The sequence below is a fragment of the Teleopsis dalmanni genome, chromosome 1 (genome assembly GCF_002237135.1).
Source record: "Teleopsis dalmanni isolate 2A chromosome 1, ASM223713v2, whole genome shotgun sequence".
NCBI classification, from domain to species: Eukaryota; Metazoa; Arthropoda; class Insecta; order Diptera; family Diopsidae; genus Teleopsis; species Teleopsis dalmanni.
The window spans coordinates 202,608,671-202,624,207 of NC_051846.1; positions in this window are offsets into that span (position 1 = coordinate 202,608,671).

The following is a 15,537-nucleotide window of genomic DNA, read 5'->3' on the forward strand; positions in this document are numbered from 1 at the left end:
TGGTTTCGAAAAGAATATCCTGGTACTATATACAGTCCAATGTATGAGATATATCCAAGAATAATTGTGTTATATTAATGACAAATTTATATTCGCCAAAAATCTTTAAATCTCCCCAAAAATCGTTTAAATTTAAATTTATTATTTAAAATTTATATGCTAATCCTAATCCTTTGCACATATTGCGGAAGAAATAATATCTAACACGCTATTGGGGCCATAAAAAGAAAACTTAATGCAAGATATTCTTTTTAATTTAATAATCACCTCGTTTTTGTGATTTTAGTAAGATCTTGATGTTAGAAATTATCTAGTAAGTTAGAAAAAAGAGTTTCATCGAGAATACGTGAACGAGATAGGTTATAAATTTAATAGCACATGCAGTCTTTAAACGAGCTAATGTCCTACTACTACGTCTCATAGTGATATCCCTATGGAAACTAAGGTATATGCGTTGAAATTTTATTTGTAACCAATTTAACCTGTTTGCTTATGAGATCATAATCAGTGTCTTCCCATTTTTTAGGAACTTAAATGCATTAATTTATTTACTTTTGATATTAAATTCTATGTAGCTAACTTCATTTCATGAAATCTAGAAAAATAGAAACAAAGGATCTAACGGTTGTTAGATCCTCTACAATATCTTGAAAGGAATTTTTATCCGCAAATTTGGACAAATCCTGCAAATCTACGCCATTTTCGCGGCTTCATTCCTTTCACTTCCTTTAACTTTTCAGACCGTTGAATCCCCAAACATTTTATGCATATCTGTTGGAATGCAATAAGTTTTGTATTCTTTCTCCTAAAGTTAGAAGACATTTTTTTTGATAATACTATTCTATTGAATACGATTTTCCCACGCACTTAATTCCTTAAAAAAATTCAAATTTATGAATGAAACTGCATTTACATTCTCTCTAACACATCCATCAAACTAAATGCACTTGGTTTCGAAAAAACTAAAAAATTGTAATATTCTTTGGTAAAAGTAAACAACCTAAGAAATAATTGCATTATTGAAATCAATTAAATATACAAGTATTCGTACTTTTATGACAAATTCTTCAACAATCAGAATAAAGTCCTGCAAGGATCTAAAATAAAGAATTCATATGTGCTGCAGCATCAAAGGCGAAAACAGTAGCGAAAATCCTTATAGAAAGATATTCATTTTACAAAACATTTCATGTGACAAAAACCAGAAAGAATCGACCTAAGTGGATTATACAAAAAGGAAGAATGGCACACATGGACTAAGTAAACTAATACATCATTTTTGCCACAATTGCTTCGAACGCATAAAATGCTTAAAAAATCAGAAAATTCAGTGCAAGAAGCAAACAATTTCCCAGAGCGAATATGTCATCTTTTCCACTGATGTAAAGATCGAATGCAATATAATGTCCTTAAGGATGCAAACGCAATTCTAAGCACAATGCAGTTAACCGTGCGCAAACGACTCAGCCGTTCATCCGCTTAACAGGCACAGATAACGGCAGAGAAAAGGACATTTTTTTCTTGTTGACTGCTAGACTAACAAATACTGCAAATGTTCATTGATAGTTCAATGCAGCATCCTGAGAAAATCGCCAAGATGCAGGCCATGTAAACGGTACACCTATCGATTGCAACCTGTACGAATGTCTTTTCAGCAAGTTGCCGTAAGATTGATTACAGATTAGTGTACATGTAGAGGATGCTTGATTTGTTCCTTTCATGGACTTAATGGTAATGACTTAAGGCGATTTTAGTTAGGGCGGCATGCAGTGACACTATGAGAAGATGAAAAAAAATCATTACGGAATATGCGTCATATAAAAAGATTTAATGCTGAGTTTTTAGGGTGTTGATAGATGGAATAATTTTGCAAGGTGCAATTTCGGCTTCAAAGTAAACATCAAAGCCCAAATTAAGGTTTTGTTAATAGAAAAATGAAAGAAAAATGTTGTCCTTAAAAAATTTTACTATAAACGCTTTTACGTCTTATTTTCTTTTGATTTCCACAAATATTGAGAGTGAACATTTTTGATTCAGCTAAAGTTGTTTTAATACTGCCGCAAGTACATAACACAATACTATATCCCTGTGCATATCCTTTTACCTATCAAAGACCGCAGCGGTGGTTGTTTATTTAAGACCAAAAAAAAACTAAAATTAATCAAAATATTTTCATTGTCTAACTGTGAGCCGCTTAAAATCCTTTCCTCCTTACCAGCCAACAAACTGATTGACAGTTTAGTGCACTAAGAGCACTAAGCTTTCCTATTAACCAAATTTATTTGGGTTTTTTATTTTTTCTTTTTACAATATCTTTTGTCTTTCCTTGGCATTCTGAGAACTCTTTACAAACTCCCCCAAGTACGCAATTAACCCTTTTTAATAGGCGTGTTTAAATTTAATGTGCCTTACGCCAATACCAACAATTTATTACCTCGCCGAGTACTATCCATCTGCGTTGCGCTATTCCTACAGCCATTCCGTTTAAGTATTAAGATGTTGTGATAATTTATTTAAGGATTTAACCAGCTCATCTCTTTGGCTGACTTAAACGCATTCATCATACTCATCGCGTTTATCTCTCTAGATTATTATCTTTGGCAACAAAAGCTGCTTTTGTTTTAGCTTTTATGGCCTAATCCATGCTTTGTATTTTTATTATTTTTTTTTTTGGTTGAAAACTTGATGGAAACTTTGGTACAGTAATCCTTTTAGTGTGAGCAGAGTTGTGGCAACTCTTAAAAGGATTCCACTTAAAATTGGCCACTCTTTTTCTTAAATAGCAAATGTTACGCTTTTGTTTATTGGATAAAGGGACTTGAATGCCTCCACAATAGGTTATACCATAACTGAACAGTCATTTCGCATGTTTATAGCTGTTTCATATATGTTTCTATTTTTTTCTATATCAAAATATGATGACTTTAAACCTTTATAAAAATGCATTTAAGTTAAATGAAATTGTGAAACTAAGGCGGACTTTTAGCATTTGCATTTAATTTAATTAAGGGTTATATAAATACTTCTCAGTTCCTTTCTCAGTTCTAATCAGCAATCACTGTTTCGTCTCATATAGGCTATACTTGTGTAACTCATCCTGAACGATGTACTTTCAGGTTTTCTTCGGTCGCACTCGTTATCTTAAATCTTGTACATTTCACATCAGTGTTATTCTGACGATGTTAGTCTTCTCAATGTCTGACCAATTCATCATCGGTTTCTCCTTTCTTTTTTTCATATCGTTTCTCATCAAAAGTCGTATCAATAAATCTTACAGATGATACTTAGGCTTTGCATTCAAACTTCATGTTGGAGTATGGATGCTCCAGTGAAACAAACACATCTTCAAAATTGGAGGAATAAATGTCCTTGCGAGATCGCCTGCAGATTTATTACTATAAATTTCAGTACAACTGTACACCCATTAAAGTACTGTTCCACTATCTAACTAGTTATAAATGTGGATGCCTTTTCATAATTATAGTACGATTGCATTGAGTGCATAACTCAATAGTGATAACCTATGCTCAGAAGTGAGGTATAACCCACCTCAAGCAATATTCCATCATCGGGTATCTTAATCAATCAAGGGGTATCAATAGTATCTTAATGGACTTAATGGATGTAACCCAAAAAAGCGATAACAGCGGAATAGGTATGCTAGCACTTTTTTTATTGCATTGTAATTATAATTGACTACGCTCAAAAATACATATCAATAACAAGGCTCATACCAACTTATGAGAACGCGGTACCTCTTAAATCTGTAACAGTAATAATCAAATTGGTAAAATTACATTATAAGTTAGTACCACATCCACTGTTTTCAGAAGATAGGGCTATGTCGGAATAGCAGCGAATGTTGATATTTTCCAGAATTTCGAGTAGGGTAAATTACCTAATTTTCAGGTAAATTATTTAATAAATAAATAAATAAATTTAAAAACTTTTAACCAAAAATAATAAAAAATAAATAATTTTTGCAGTGCAAAAAATCAATAGGAAATTTTAATGTACTTTACTTTAATTTACTCGAACTCGCACACCTCAATTTACTCGAATTCTAATACAAGTTCTTTAGCCTTTAATATTTTTTTTTGGAGTGCATAGGAGTAAGATAGCTAGGTAGGTGAAATAGGAGTATCAAATTCTTCTCAATTAGCTAAGAAAACCCGATTGATTGGACGTAAGAGTAAAAAGCTGAAGGAAAATTTATCCAAAAATTAATTTAAAATTTAAAAAAATGGGTCTCTTTATCAAGTAGCCCTCGTTAAATGAATATATATTCTTATATACTTCTTCTGAATCTCCTACTGTACAATAAATAACATCGCTTAAGCACCATTAAACCGCGACCATTATTGCCATGCAACTCTTTTATTTATTTATTTTTTTTGTTGGGAAATGAATTCATTTACTTATCCTTTTATATTCCTTCGAATACTTTTTATCACAGACATTTCCGGTTTTTAACAATTCTTATTTATATCTTTTATATTTATATTTTTGTTTTTTGCTGTTTTAATGTCACTAACAGCAAATGAGTAAAAGCCGTAAATACTGCAAGAAATACCGCATCCACCGAAATATTTGAAATGCTTAAGAAATTTTCCTTTTCCTTTTTTTATGGGAAAACACTAAGAAACGATGAAAATCCAATGTTCCCAGCAAAAGAAAGTTAAGAAAATACAAAGAAAAAATGTAAATACGAGTATTTTAAAGAAAGTTTTAATTATTTTTAATTTTTATTATTTGTGCTCAGCAACCGTTTACGATTATTAAGAATAAAGCCGGGTAGAGGGGAACTCAACGTACGCTGCAATGAAATTACATTAAAATGCCAATGCTAATGCCACTGCCAGAGCCAGTGCCAATACCAGTGCCGTTACTGTTTCTGTTACTGTTAGTGCTATAGTGTTAGTGTTGCTGTTGTTGTTTTTGCCGCTACTGTTGCTGGTACTCCAATGTAAGCCCTCATTAACAATGGCGCCAAAAGGCTCGTTAATTAAGCGAAACAATAGTGAAAATGGCCGTTGTTCGCACCGAAGTGATAATGATAATTTTCGCACTTTGTGCGGGGAGTTGGGAACGAAGTGAAGTTGGAAGGCAAGTTATAATGTGCAACAGTGAAATTATTTTAAATGCTTTGTATTCAGCGGTGGTGGGTCGATGGGCAAATGGGTATTATAAATTTCTTATCATTGTTTTAAGTTTTCTTTTGTTTTTGTTTTTTTTTTCTTTTGTTTTTTGAACTTTTTATATTTAGCGGTGAATGTGGCTACCCCCAAACTAACAAAGCGCGCTCTTCTTCGGCTGTGTGTGTGTGTGTTTGTATTTGCTGCTAACGAATTGTCATTAACAGGAATGCTGTTGCCAATGTGACTGTGCTTAATTGCTTAATTATGTTAAATACACTGACAAAGCAGCAAATGCGTGCGTTCAATGAATGAATGCGACGCAAGAAAGGCAAGCAACAATCTTTAACAGTTAACAGATTCGCTGTAACCCAATTGAGTGTATGGAAAAGTTCTGAAGTGTTAATGACTTTTTGGCTTTTGTTTTCAATATTTTATTTTTTTTTTTTAATGTGGCAACAATTTTATGTTTTGTAAATTGCAACTTAAGTAGAATTAATTTTTTAATTTATTGAAATTATTTTCATTACATATTTTATTTATTATGTTGAGGCCAGTTGAGTCAGTGCACTTCAGTATTTTTACTCTCTATTAACTGTTTCTTCGTAACCTGTCCCTACGCCTTGACTGCATTAATGTTTATCACTTTATCAGACTAAGCAATAACTGACCTCAGATCTGCATACCTTCCCGGGGAACCTGTAACCAAACTGAGATTTGGTTACAGGTAAGTCTACTACGCGGTGTTAGTAAGTCTGTGTAATATCAGGGCTCTATCCTTTATGTATTTTTTGATTAAATCAATCTTGAGGTCCCTGAGGATGTCATTCGTCTTAATACACCATGGTACTTTGAAAAGTCTTCTCAAAGCCTGGCTTTGTGCAATTTCTAGCTGGCGAATAGTAGTGTTTGAGGCTTTGTTTGTCGATATAAAAGTGACATTCGAATTCTTTGGTTATAGTATAACAGGTTTCTATTCTTAGCATTGAGATTTTCATTTTTCAATAGTGATTTGAGGTGATGAAGAATTTTGGCACAGCTAATTCTTTTCAGTTGAATATGTTTAAGCCATATGAATCGTTTTTCCACCGTGATGCTTAGATATTTAATGCTATCCTCCCAGTTTATTACCATATGTCCCACTCTCACTTTCGATGGGGTCTATGGGGACAGACGCGTAATAAACAGAGCCTTCGTTTTTTCATTATTGATTTTTATTTTCCATTTCTGAAAATACTTCAGGATGAGGTTTAATTTAATTAAATTTAAAAATATTTTATTGTCAAGTATATTTAATTTTTATTTTCATAATGAAATAAATACAAATAAATAAAATTTTTATTGTTTTGTTGAATAATTTTCATTGGCCACAAAATTTCGCATACGTAAAATTTCATTGAACCGATGGTGAAAATATTCATACGCCCACTGTGCAGCTGAGTGCCATTTTTCCACATTGCCCACCACGCATTGGCCCCAGAACTAAACAGAACTGAACAGAACATTATGGCTTTCTTGTGTTCGCCGCTAAACGTAGGTTCCTTTGTAGTCAAATAAATTGCTACAAAATTTTAATTTATTTAAAAATTTTTTTTTTTATTTTATTTTTACCAACAAAATTATAATTTTCTTTGTTAAATTCAAAATAAAAAATATAAAATAAAGAAAATATTTTTGTGAAATAAATTAGCACAAATTTAATGTTTGTCATTTAAAAACCGCGTTTTGCGTTTTTTATACAAAAAAAATGTATATATTGCCCACTCTATATTTTTATGAATTTTTAAATGTTTTAATATTTTAGTTGGAAATTCTACAATACAATGACCAATTTTTTTTTAATACAATTTTAAAATTCAGTCAAAAAAAATAAGTTTTTTAAGTTTTGGCAAGAGCTTTTACGGCCTACTTTTGGTTAGCCACAGACATGAATAATCGAAGATTTATTGAAAATATTAAAAATTATTATTTTGGTATATTTTAAATTGAATTAATTGTGGAGTAAATGATATACGGTTAAAACTATAGAATTTTAAAGAAATATTCGAGTGATATGATAACATAAACGTAACAATATAAAATATCTCAATTAGTTAAATCCAAAATATTTATATACTTATCTTACTCAAAAAATTATCTGACTGATCCAGAACAATCTGAAATTAGTTTGGAACATATGGGATGTAGAACGTTTTGCCGTTCAAAGTTCAATCAGCTGAACCCTTGCAATTGTTCTACAAGGGATAATACTGATCTACAGTATTATACAATGCAGCAGTATTACATACCAGTATTACTGGTACTACTAGCACATTACATGTACTACTAGCACATGTCTATTGACAAAGTCTACCGCTTCATTAACTTCAACATATCAAAACTTTATGGAAATGCTTAAAAAATTGTTTATTTCAGTGGCTTCTGATAGAATACGTGTTAGAGGACGCCCACATCTTCGGTAGAAAAGCAGACAACATATCATTTGAAGTAGTATAACTTACTGTTGATAGGAATCCGCTGACCGAAGTAGCTAGCGGAGGCTACTGAATATGTCTATAAAGATCGACAAAGTAAGTAAATAGAAATTTTGGAAAATTCACAAAATTTATCATCACGAAATCAGGATTAACTTGGAATATTTTCAAAATTTTTTGAGATTACGTTTGATATATATTTGACTGAAAAATGAATAAAAATAAAGCAATTTGTAATATAGTATGAAGGAAGCAGTTTTTAGAACTATAACCGAAATTGGTTGCCTTAACTCGAAAAAGTAAAAAAAAATAAAAGAAATATACTGAAGCACATATCAATTATAATGAAAATTATAATCTGTAATCAGCTATTTCAAAGTTATATTCAGAAAGAAGTTGCATTACCAAATCAATAAATATTGTTAAAGGGGAAAAGTTATGAAGAAGACAAACAATATCTCGTTTTTGAAGCCCATTTTTAGTAAATCCATTAGAGAACTATTAGAAAGTACATGGACGACAGCAAAAACTCAATCTAAATCATAAGCTCAAAAATATTATTATCGACATTCACGGCTCCAATGTGATATTATGGAACAGGCTGCGTTTAATACTACCTAAGAAAAAAGAAGAAAAATCCGTTTTTGAAATTTTGCTGACTTACTTTATAGTTGTCCATTAAATACGTAAGTTATCCTTGGTTGCGACCAGCAACCTCAATAGGTTCCCCTTCGTTTTTATTAGAGTGATGTTTTATATGGTCGATTGCAAGCTCGACTCAAAACTTTATATATCTATGAGAAAAATTTTGTTGCTCACATGAATTCACTTTGCACCCCTTAGTTGGCAGAGGGAGGTATCACATGGAGACTATATGCCTTTATGAGACACCATACCCAATAAAATATGTATTTTGTATATAAATATGTATTCTTATAGAACGATTTTATACTTTTAATGATAATATGAGCAAACATATATGTAAAGTAATTTCCAAAATTATTTGCATTGGTTCACTTAAGCATATTTGCATTCTCTAAATCATGAAAATATCAATTGACGTCTCTTCTTATCTTAAATTAGTCATTTCAAAATAAAATAAAAGACCCATTCATCTTGTTAGAGTTTGAACTCTTTTTAGTACTTAATCCAGCTGACTTAATGCTGACAAAAGTAAAAACTGCAAGAGCTCAGATATGTTTAAATACTTAAGTATTTCACCTTTGAGATACAAAGAGATATTAATTGCCATGTATTAAGGCTAACAAAAATAGTCAATGAAAATCACTTAATGCGTTGCTTAAATAGATCTCTACTGTAAAACAACACGAAACAAGCAATTAACGCAGCGGAGCAAGAGGCGCGTGTCAAAGTTGAACACGCGATCATCCAGCAACGATCAAACGACATCTTCCCAGCCTTCTCCCAGCTAACATTGCACCAAAGACAATGAAGGCGTGAAAACTAGAATAGCCCCGCATACGCAGCCACACTTTTGTGGCCCACTGTGCATTTCAACTATTCATACAAAATACGTGGCAGAGCAGCACTTTTTGAAGATGGCATGTAGCACTCACGCGCTACCTTACAGCATCTGCGCCGCTGATTTATTGACTTTCATCGCAGCGCACACAACACCGAAAGTCACGTATTTCTGCTTTAATTTGTAACAAATTCACTTTCGATTCACTGTTCGCTGTTCACTGAAAATGTTTTTATGTTATAGTAAATATTTTGTAAAATAAAATAAAATATTTCGATACTTTAAATTGTAAACAAAAACAAGCATTTGTACTGAAATTTATGACACAAATGTCGAGTTTTATACAAGGTGTTAAATTGCCTTCATAAAATGGTGAGGAACGCGCGGTGTGACAATGAAGCCGATATGAGATGTGGCATAAGGCATATGTACTCTATGTAATATAAGTAATGAATATATACATACTATTTTTAATTTAGAAAAAAAAATTATATTAAATAAAAAATGTTATAGTTAATTTTTTCTTGCCAAAAGTGACGCGTCTTTATGACAAAAAGAAACTATTTAAAAGTTAGACGGATTTGAATAGCAAAAAAAAAGACAAGGACAAAAATTTATTTAATTTATTGAAATTTGGTTGAACGCAGTTTCGAGTATTGCCAAGTAAGTAAAAAATGTTATTCCTTAACATTTATACAAAACATATATATTATTCCCATGAACTAACCTATTTTTTTTCTAAATAAAATAACCAAAAAATATCAAAAGCAGCACCGCCTACTTTTCGTATCTAAATACATTTTAAAATACCTTTTTTTAGAATTATGTCAATTGCTTTTATACGATTTTTTAATAAATTATGGAACATGTCTTGTAGATTTGGTCAATAATGCAATGTCGTTGACAATTCCATTATTTGTTTTGGTCAAGTTCAAATATCACCGCCTCCTTTCTTTAAACTAAAGAAACTAAATTCTTTCAAAAGTAAAAGTAATAAATTTAATTTCTACTTTTTATATAAAAATTTGTAGTTTCATCATTTAATTTGTACAGGTTTCTTGGTCCGGACAATTGCACATAAAAGATCTTCGTCCGGACACAAAGCTGGAAGGTGTGATTCCACCGAATTTCTGAAACAATTGAAATTGTAACAACTCAATTTATAGAAATCCAAAGAAAAAAAAAACTTATAGCAAATTGCTTCAAAAAATTCTGTTATCCTGTAAATCCTGTTGTAGTTTGAGTTCGAAATACTTTTTATGGAATTCCTTTTTTTATTGAATTGTTGTTGCCGCATTGTTTGCCTGTGTTTACAAAACATTGCACAACATTGACAATTTAAAAGAAATCATTTGGCCATTGTCCGAATTCATTCAACGGAATCTGTTGGCAAACTATATACCTGAAGCAATATTTGTTCCATTTAATTGTATCTGAAAAATACAAATTCGTAGATACTGTTTTTAGTTTTAAATTAAGTTATAGCAGTGGTCAGACATGAAGGCGTGCCACAGTGGTAAGATTAGATTAATTGTCAAATAAAATTGAATTTTTGATTACTCTTTTCAAGTCCTCAAAACAAAATTTAAGTACTGAAGATGTAGAGCTTGCAGTTCGCCAAACTTGTAAAGTTAATTTATGCATAATGGAGATATAAAGCCCTTCGATCACTAGTCCAAAAAAATGTACTAAAGAGTTAAAGAGTAAGAGTCTGTCGTTCGCTAATCCTGTTAAGAAAATATGTACATACTAATGATGAAAAGTTTGATGTACTGATTAGTACTGATGACGGTCATCAATCTTTAAAAGAAAAGACACTTCGGAAAAGATAACCCCTACTAGTCCGCAAAGTAATATATGAATGTATACTAAGAAGTTACAGTCCGTCACTCGGTAAACTTCATAAAAAATTAATATGTACTAAAAGCATAAATACAGCTTCTCATATAAAATGATATCTTCAAATTTATATGTATTAGAAATGTTTAACCAACCTAAGGGTAATATTGAAATAAAAGTTTATGTCTACTAACCAGATAAAGCCAGCTCGCCTACCTTAAAAAGTACAAGTAACACGTCTATAAGTTACACATCGCCAGTCGTCAATCTTGAAAAGACTAATTATATATTTTGAGGAAATAGAATTTACAGGTTATTAATTTTATAATTACACTGGTTAATTTTTTTCCATTTAAGTATATATTTCATATTTTTAGAACTATTCTTGTCATTATCAAAGTTTTTGTTATACTCGCTTGGTGACAAACGTCAGTCTTGGAAAGAAAATTCAAATATTTGGGAGAAATAGAGTCCACCGAGTGCCAATTCAATATCATATGAGTATCTATTTAAATTGTGATCAAATTTCAGGTTTTTAAAACTTTTTAGAAGATCTCCATTTAATAAAAATATGCATAATTCTCGTGTTCCCCTCAACATTTCCAGCTCATACTCCACTTTCATCTCCTTATTCGCGTTCTACTCCTACTACTGCGGAGTAGTACTTAAACAATGTATAAGAATTGTCGACAATATTCGTAGTTATTAAAATTCAGTATACAGCTCTCTGCATAGATTTTCTTCATAATACATTATCCATGGTCCTGAATTTTTTGTCTAGAACTAAGTGCTAAACTTAGTAACAAAAACTAAAAGTATATTATTAAAACATTTAATACTTTTAATTTTATTTGAAATTTTTTTCCACTGTGCACTCATATAATCATCCATCGGATTTCATCCCAAACAATTCCATTAACAGAATAATATTTCTTACTGCAATAAATAACATTTCAAATGGCACAAAAAAAAAAAAAATGTTCTAATAAAAAATTTTATAAATCATTAACAAAAGGCTCAAACCTTAAACGGAGTATAAAATAAGGAAAAAAATCGTCTTTGCAATAAGAAAGAAAATCAAATGTCATCTTGGAAAATTCATTGACTTCGTAGCAATCAGAAAAAAAATAATAGCAGCGAAATCTGAACAAAAGAATTGTCAACTCTGCAGAGTAAATACGAGAAAACAGAAAAAAACGACATTGTGAAAAGGATACCAAGGCTCACGAAAACAACAAAAGGATGCACATATGTCTAGGGTAGCGCATATGAAGACTCCGCTCTGTCTACCGAAGCCATAGCAACATTGCAGGATCATTGCAGGATCAATAATTCAAAAAAGAAGGCTGATCGTGTGTACATAAACTTATCATCAACAGACAATGAAGCGACATAACAAGCGAATAACCTAAAAATTTACGTTTAATAGAAAAACACAACAACAACAATGTTGATGATGATGATGATGTCCTCGTAGAGAACTATCAAAAATACAAACAGAAAAAAAAACGAATAAAATTCGAAAATGACAAAAAATTTAATATTACATAAAAGTCAATATTTGTGAGATGTGAATAAAATATTAAAAAAAATTGCACTAGGCAACGCTTGTTATCCTTTTGTCAATGTCGACAATAATGCGAGTATCCTTCGCATTACATGTTTGACAAATATTTGTAAATGCACCTTTTGTGGCAAAAACAATGGTTGCAGTTTTTTATGTTGCACATTTGTTTGCAAGGATGCAAGGATGCAAGGATGTGAATTGGTTTTCGTGATTTTATTTACTGTTTTTTTATTTGATATTTTTTATCTGCTTATTGGGTTTTGGGCTTGAGCTTGGGTTTAACAGATTTCACATTTTATTAATGATATTTAATCCATTATTGACAGTTGACAACATCTTTGGAAAATCGTAAATGTCAAAGAACTGATGATTTTATTACATTAAATAAATTAAATTATTATGTACTTACAAGTTGGTATTTTACTTTATGAACTAACTTGGACATTGAATTTTATTTAAAAACTTCTAATAAATTTATTTTTTAGTGGAGTTCACTGTATATTCTGACAGATGAATGAAACCATGTCGGTCACAATGTATGTGATAAGTATTAAAAAATATTTAATATCAATTGGTGATATATATTATACATTTAAGTCCTGTATTACAAACTCTTTTCATGTGTTAATATTAATAAGTAATATATAAGTATCATACATTTAGGATTTTAAGCCCCTTTATGTGTATTTATATTTGGATAACTCGGATAATAGACCCTTTCAAACTCAATAAATTCTCAGAAAGAAAGTTTAGATACAAACAGATAATTATTACACTTCTTATTATGCGTAAAATGGATGTAGTATCAGCCCTTGAAAAAGTCTCATTAAGATAATCTAGAAAAATTTAAACTATTAACAAGCTGAGTGATATCTCTTGATTCAATATCTCAGACTTCATGAAGTTCAATAGTAGTCAAATTGAGGTAATTGATTCGTAACTTTTATTTAGATTAAAAAATTTGTCACATTTATAACTGACTCGATTAAAACATTTCAACTGCCTTAGAAATTTAGTGCCGACTAATCTATATTCAGATCTTCTTAGATTTAAAAACCTTTCATATTTATTATTTATTCTAATGAGGTATTTGCACGGCAAAGAAAGTTAGAGTCGACTCAGATTACCTTAAATAGTTTATATACAAAGTTTTTAAGTATTGATGCAGACTGATAATGGATATTCTACGAAAAGATTGAGGTCCTGAAGTTAGTTAGCGCACCCTTCTTTACAAGCTTATAAATTATTTCGTTACTACTCGTATCTGTTTTTGCTTTGTTCTAAATCAATTTTCATATTTCGGAAAAGATAATTTTTCTTAATTTATTAAATGTCTCAACCATATCACTCTACCTTTCGTAAATCTGCAAATAATGCCATTTCACTATACTTTACATACCCAAAGTAAATAAAATAAGTTCCCAACCTTAGAAAAAAATGTAACAAACTCAATTTGTCACAATTATATCCAATTCCATACACGCAACATAAGTATGTGAATCCTTTTATGGATGGCACCCCTTCTCAAAAAGAGATGGTAAAGAGTAAAAAATGTACCCGAAGAAAAAAATCAGTACAAATTCAATCTAAATTGAATCCTTAAAGATGGCTCATCTCGGAAATCAATATAAAATAAGACATCGTTTTAGAGCATTACAAATTTATTGTTAATTTATGGCAACTGATAGGATGCCTGCGATATACTCTGCACTGTTTATCCATAAAACTGTTAAAATGAAATGAGTTTTTTATGGTTCACATAAAATGAGGCAGCGGGAAATAAAAATCGGTTTACATATTCCGCATCGAGCGAGCAACCAAGGCGAATCCATTACCACGCATAACCCCATCGCAGAGAAGAGCTAAGCAGCGCAACACGACAATTCGGTAAGTCTGCAACTCGGCTTTATTGGCAGCTGTTTGTCTTCACTGGAGGATGTCTCTGACAGAATCCAGTCCTTGCGCTGCTGAACTGCTAAACTGCTGAGCTGCTGGCGTCGTTTTTGCGAATAAAATTGCCATTTACGAAATCCTTTTTGCCATTTTAGCAATTTTATACGCGCCGCATTTATTGCCGCCTTGGCTAACCGACGATGCTCGCATTCAAAATGAAAAATCTCGGTTAACCTTAAGATAGTGTGGCAAAATATCTACTGCTATAAATTTGTGGGTATAAAGATAAAGCAACAATATATACGACTTTGCATATAGAATAGTTGGCAAATGTATTTTGCATATAAAAAATTAAATAAAAATTTAAAACAATTTTTGTCTTATTAGCAAACAAAAAAAACTAATAATTGTTGATTAAATAGCCATGATTTTGATGAACTTTTTAATTAAAAATAATTACTCTAAATAGCTATTAATTAATAAAAACAGATTAGTTTTATTATGTGGTTCTAGTACAAAAGTAAATTAAATTTTTCTTACTAAACACTGCACTCATAACAATTAATAATCAATTAGTTTTTATCAACAATTATTTTATTTTTATTGCTAATAATTGACTTTAATCAATATTAAATTTTTATGATATAAATTTTTTTTAAAGAAAATAAATATATTTATTGACTATTAATTTAAAAGTAAATATTGGTTTAATTAGTTTCATCTATATATAATTATTTTTTATCAACAATAATTAGTTTTATTAACAATAAATGAATATAATAAATATTAAATTTTTATTATAAATGAATATTTTTTAATAAAATGAATATATTTAGTGACTATTAATTTAAATTCAAAGCAAATATTAATTTAGTTTGTTTTGTATATACACAATTATTTTTAATTTATTTTATATCAATATAAAATTATTTTTTATCAACAAAAATTATTTTCATAACAAATAAATGAATTTAATAAATATTATATTTTTATTATATAGAATTTTTTTTAAAGAAAATAAATATATTTATTGACTATTAATTTAAAAGTAAATATTGGTTTAATTAGTTTCATCTATATATAATTATTTTTTATCAACAATAATTAGTTTTATTAACAATAAATGAATATAATAAATATTAAATT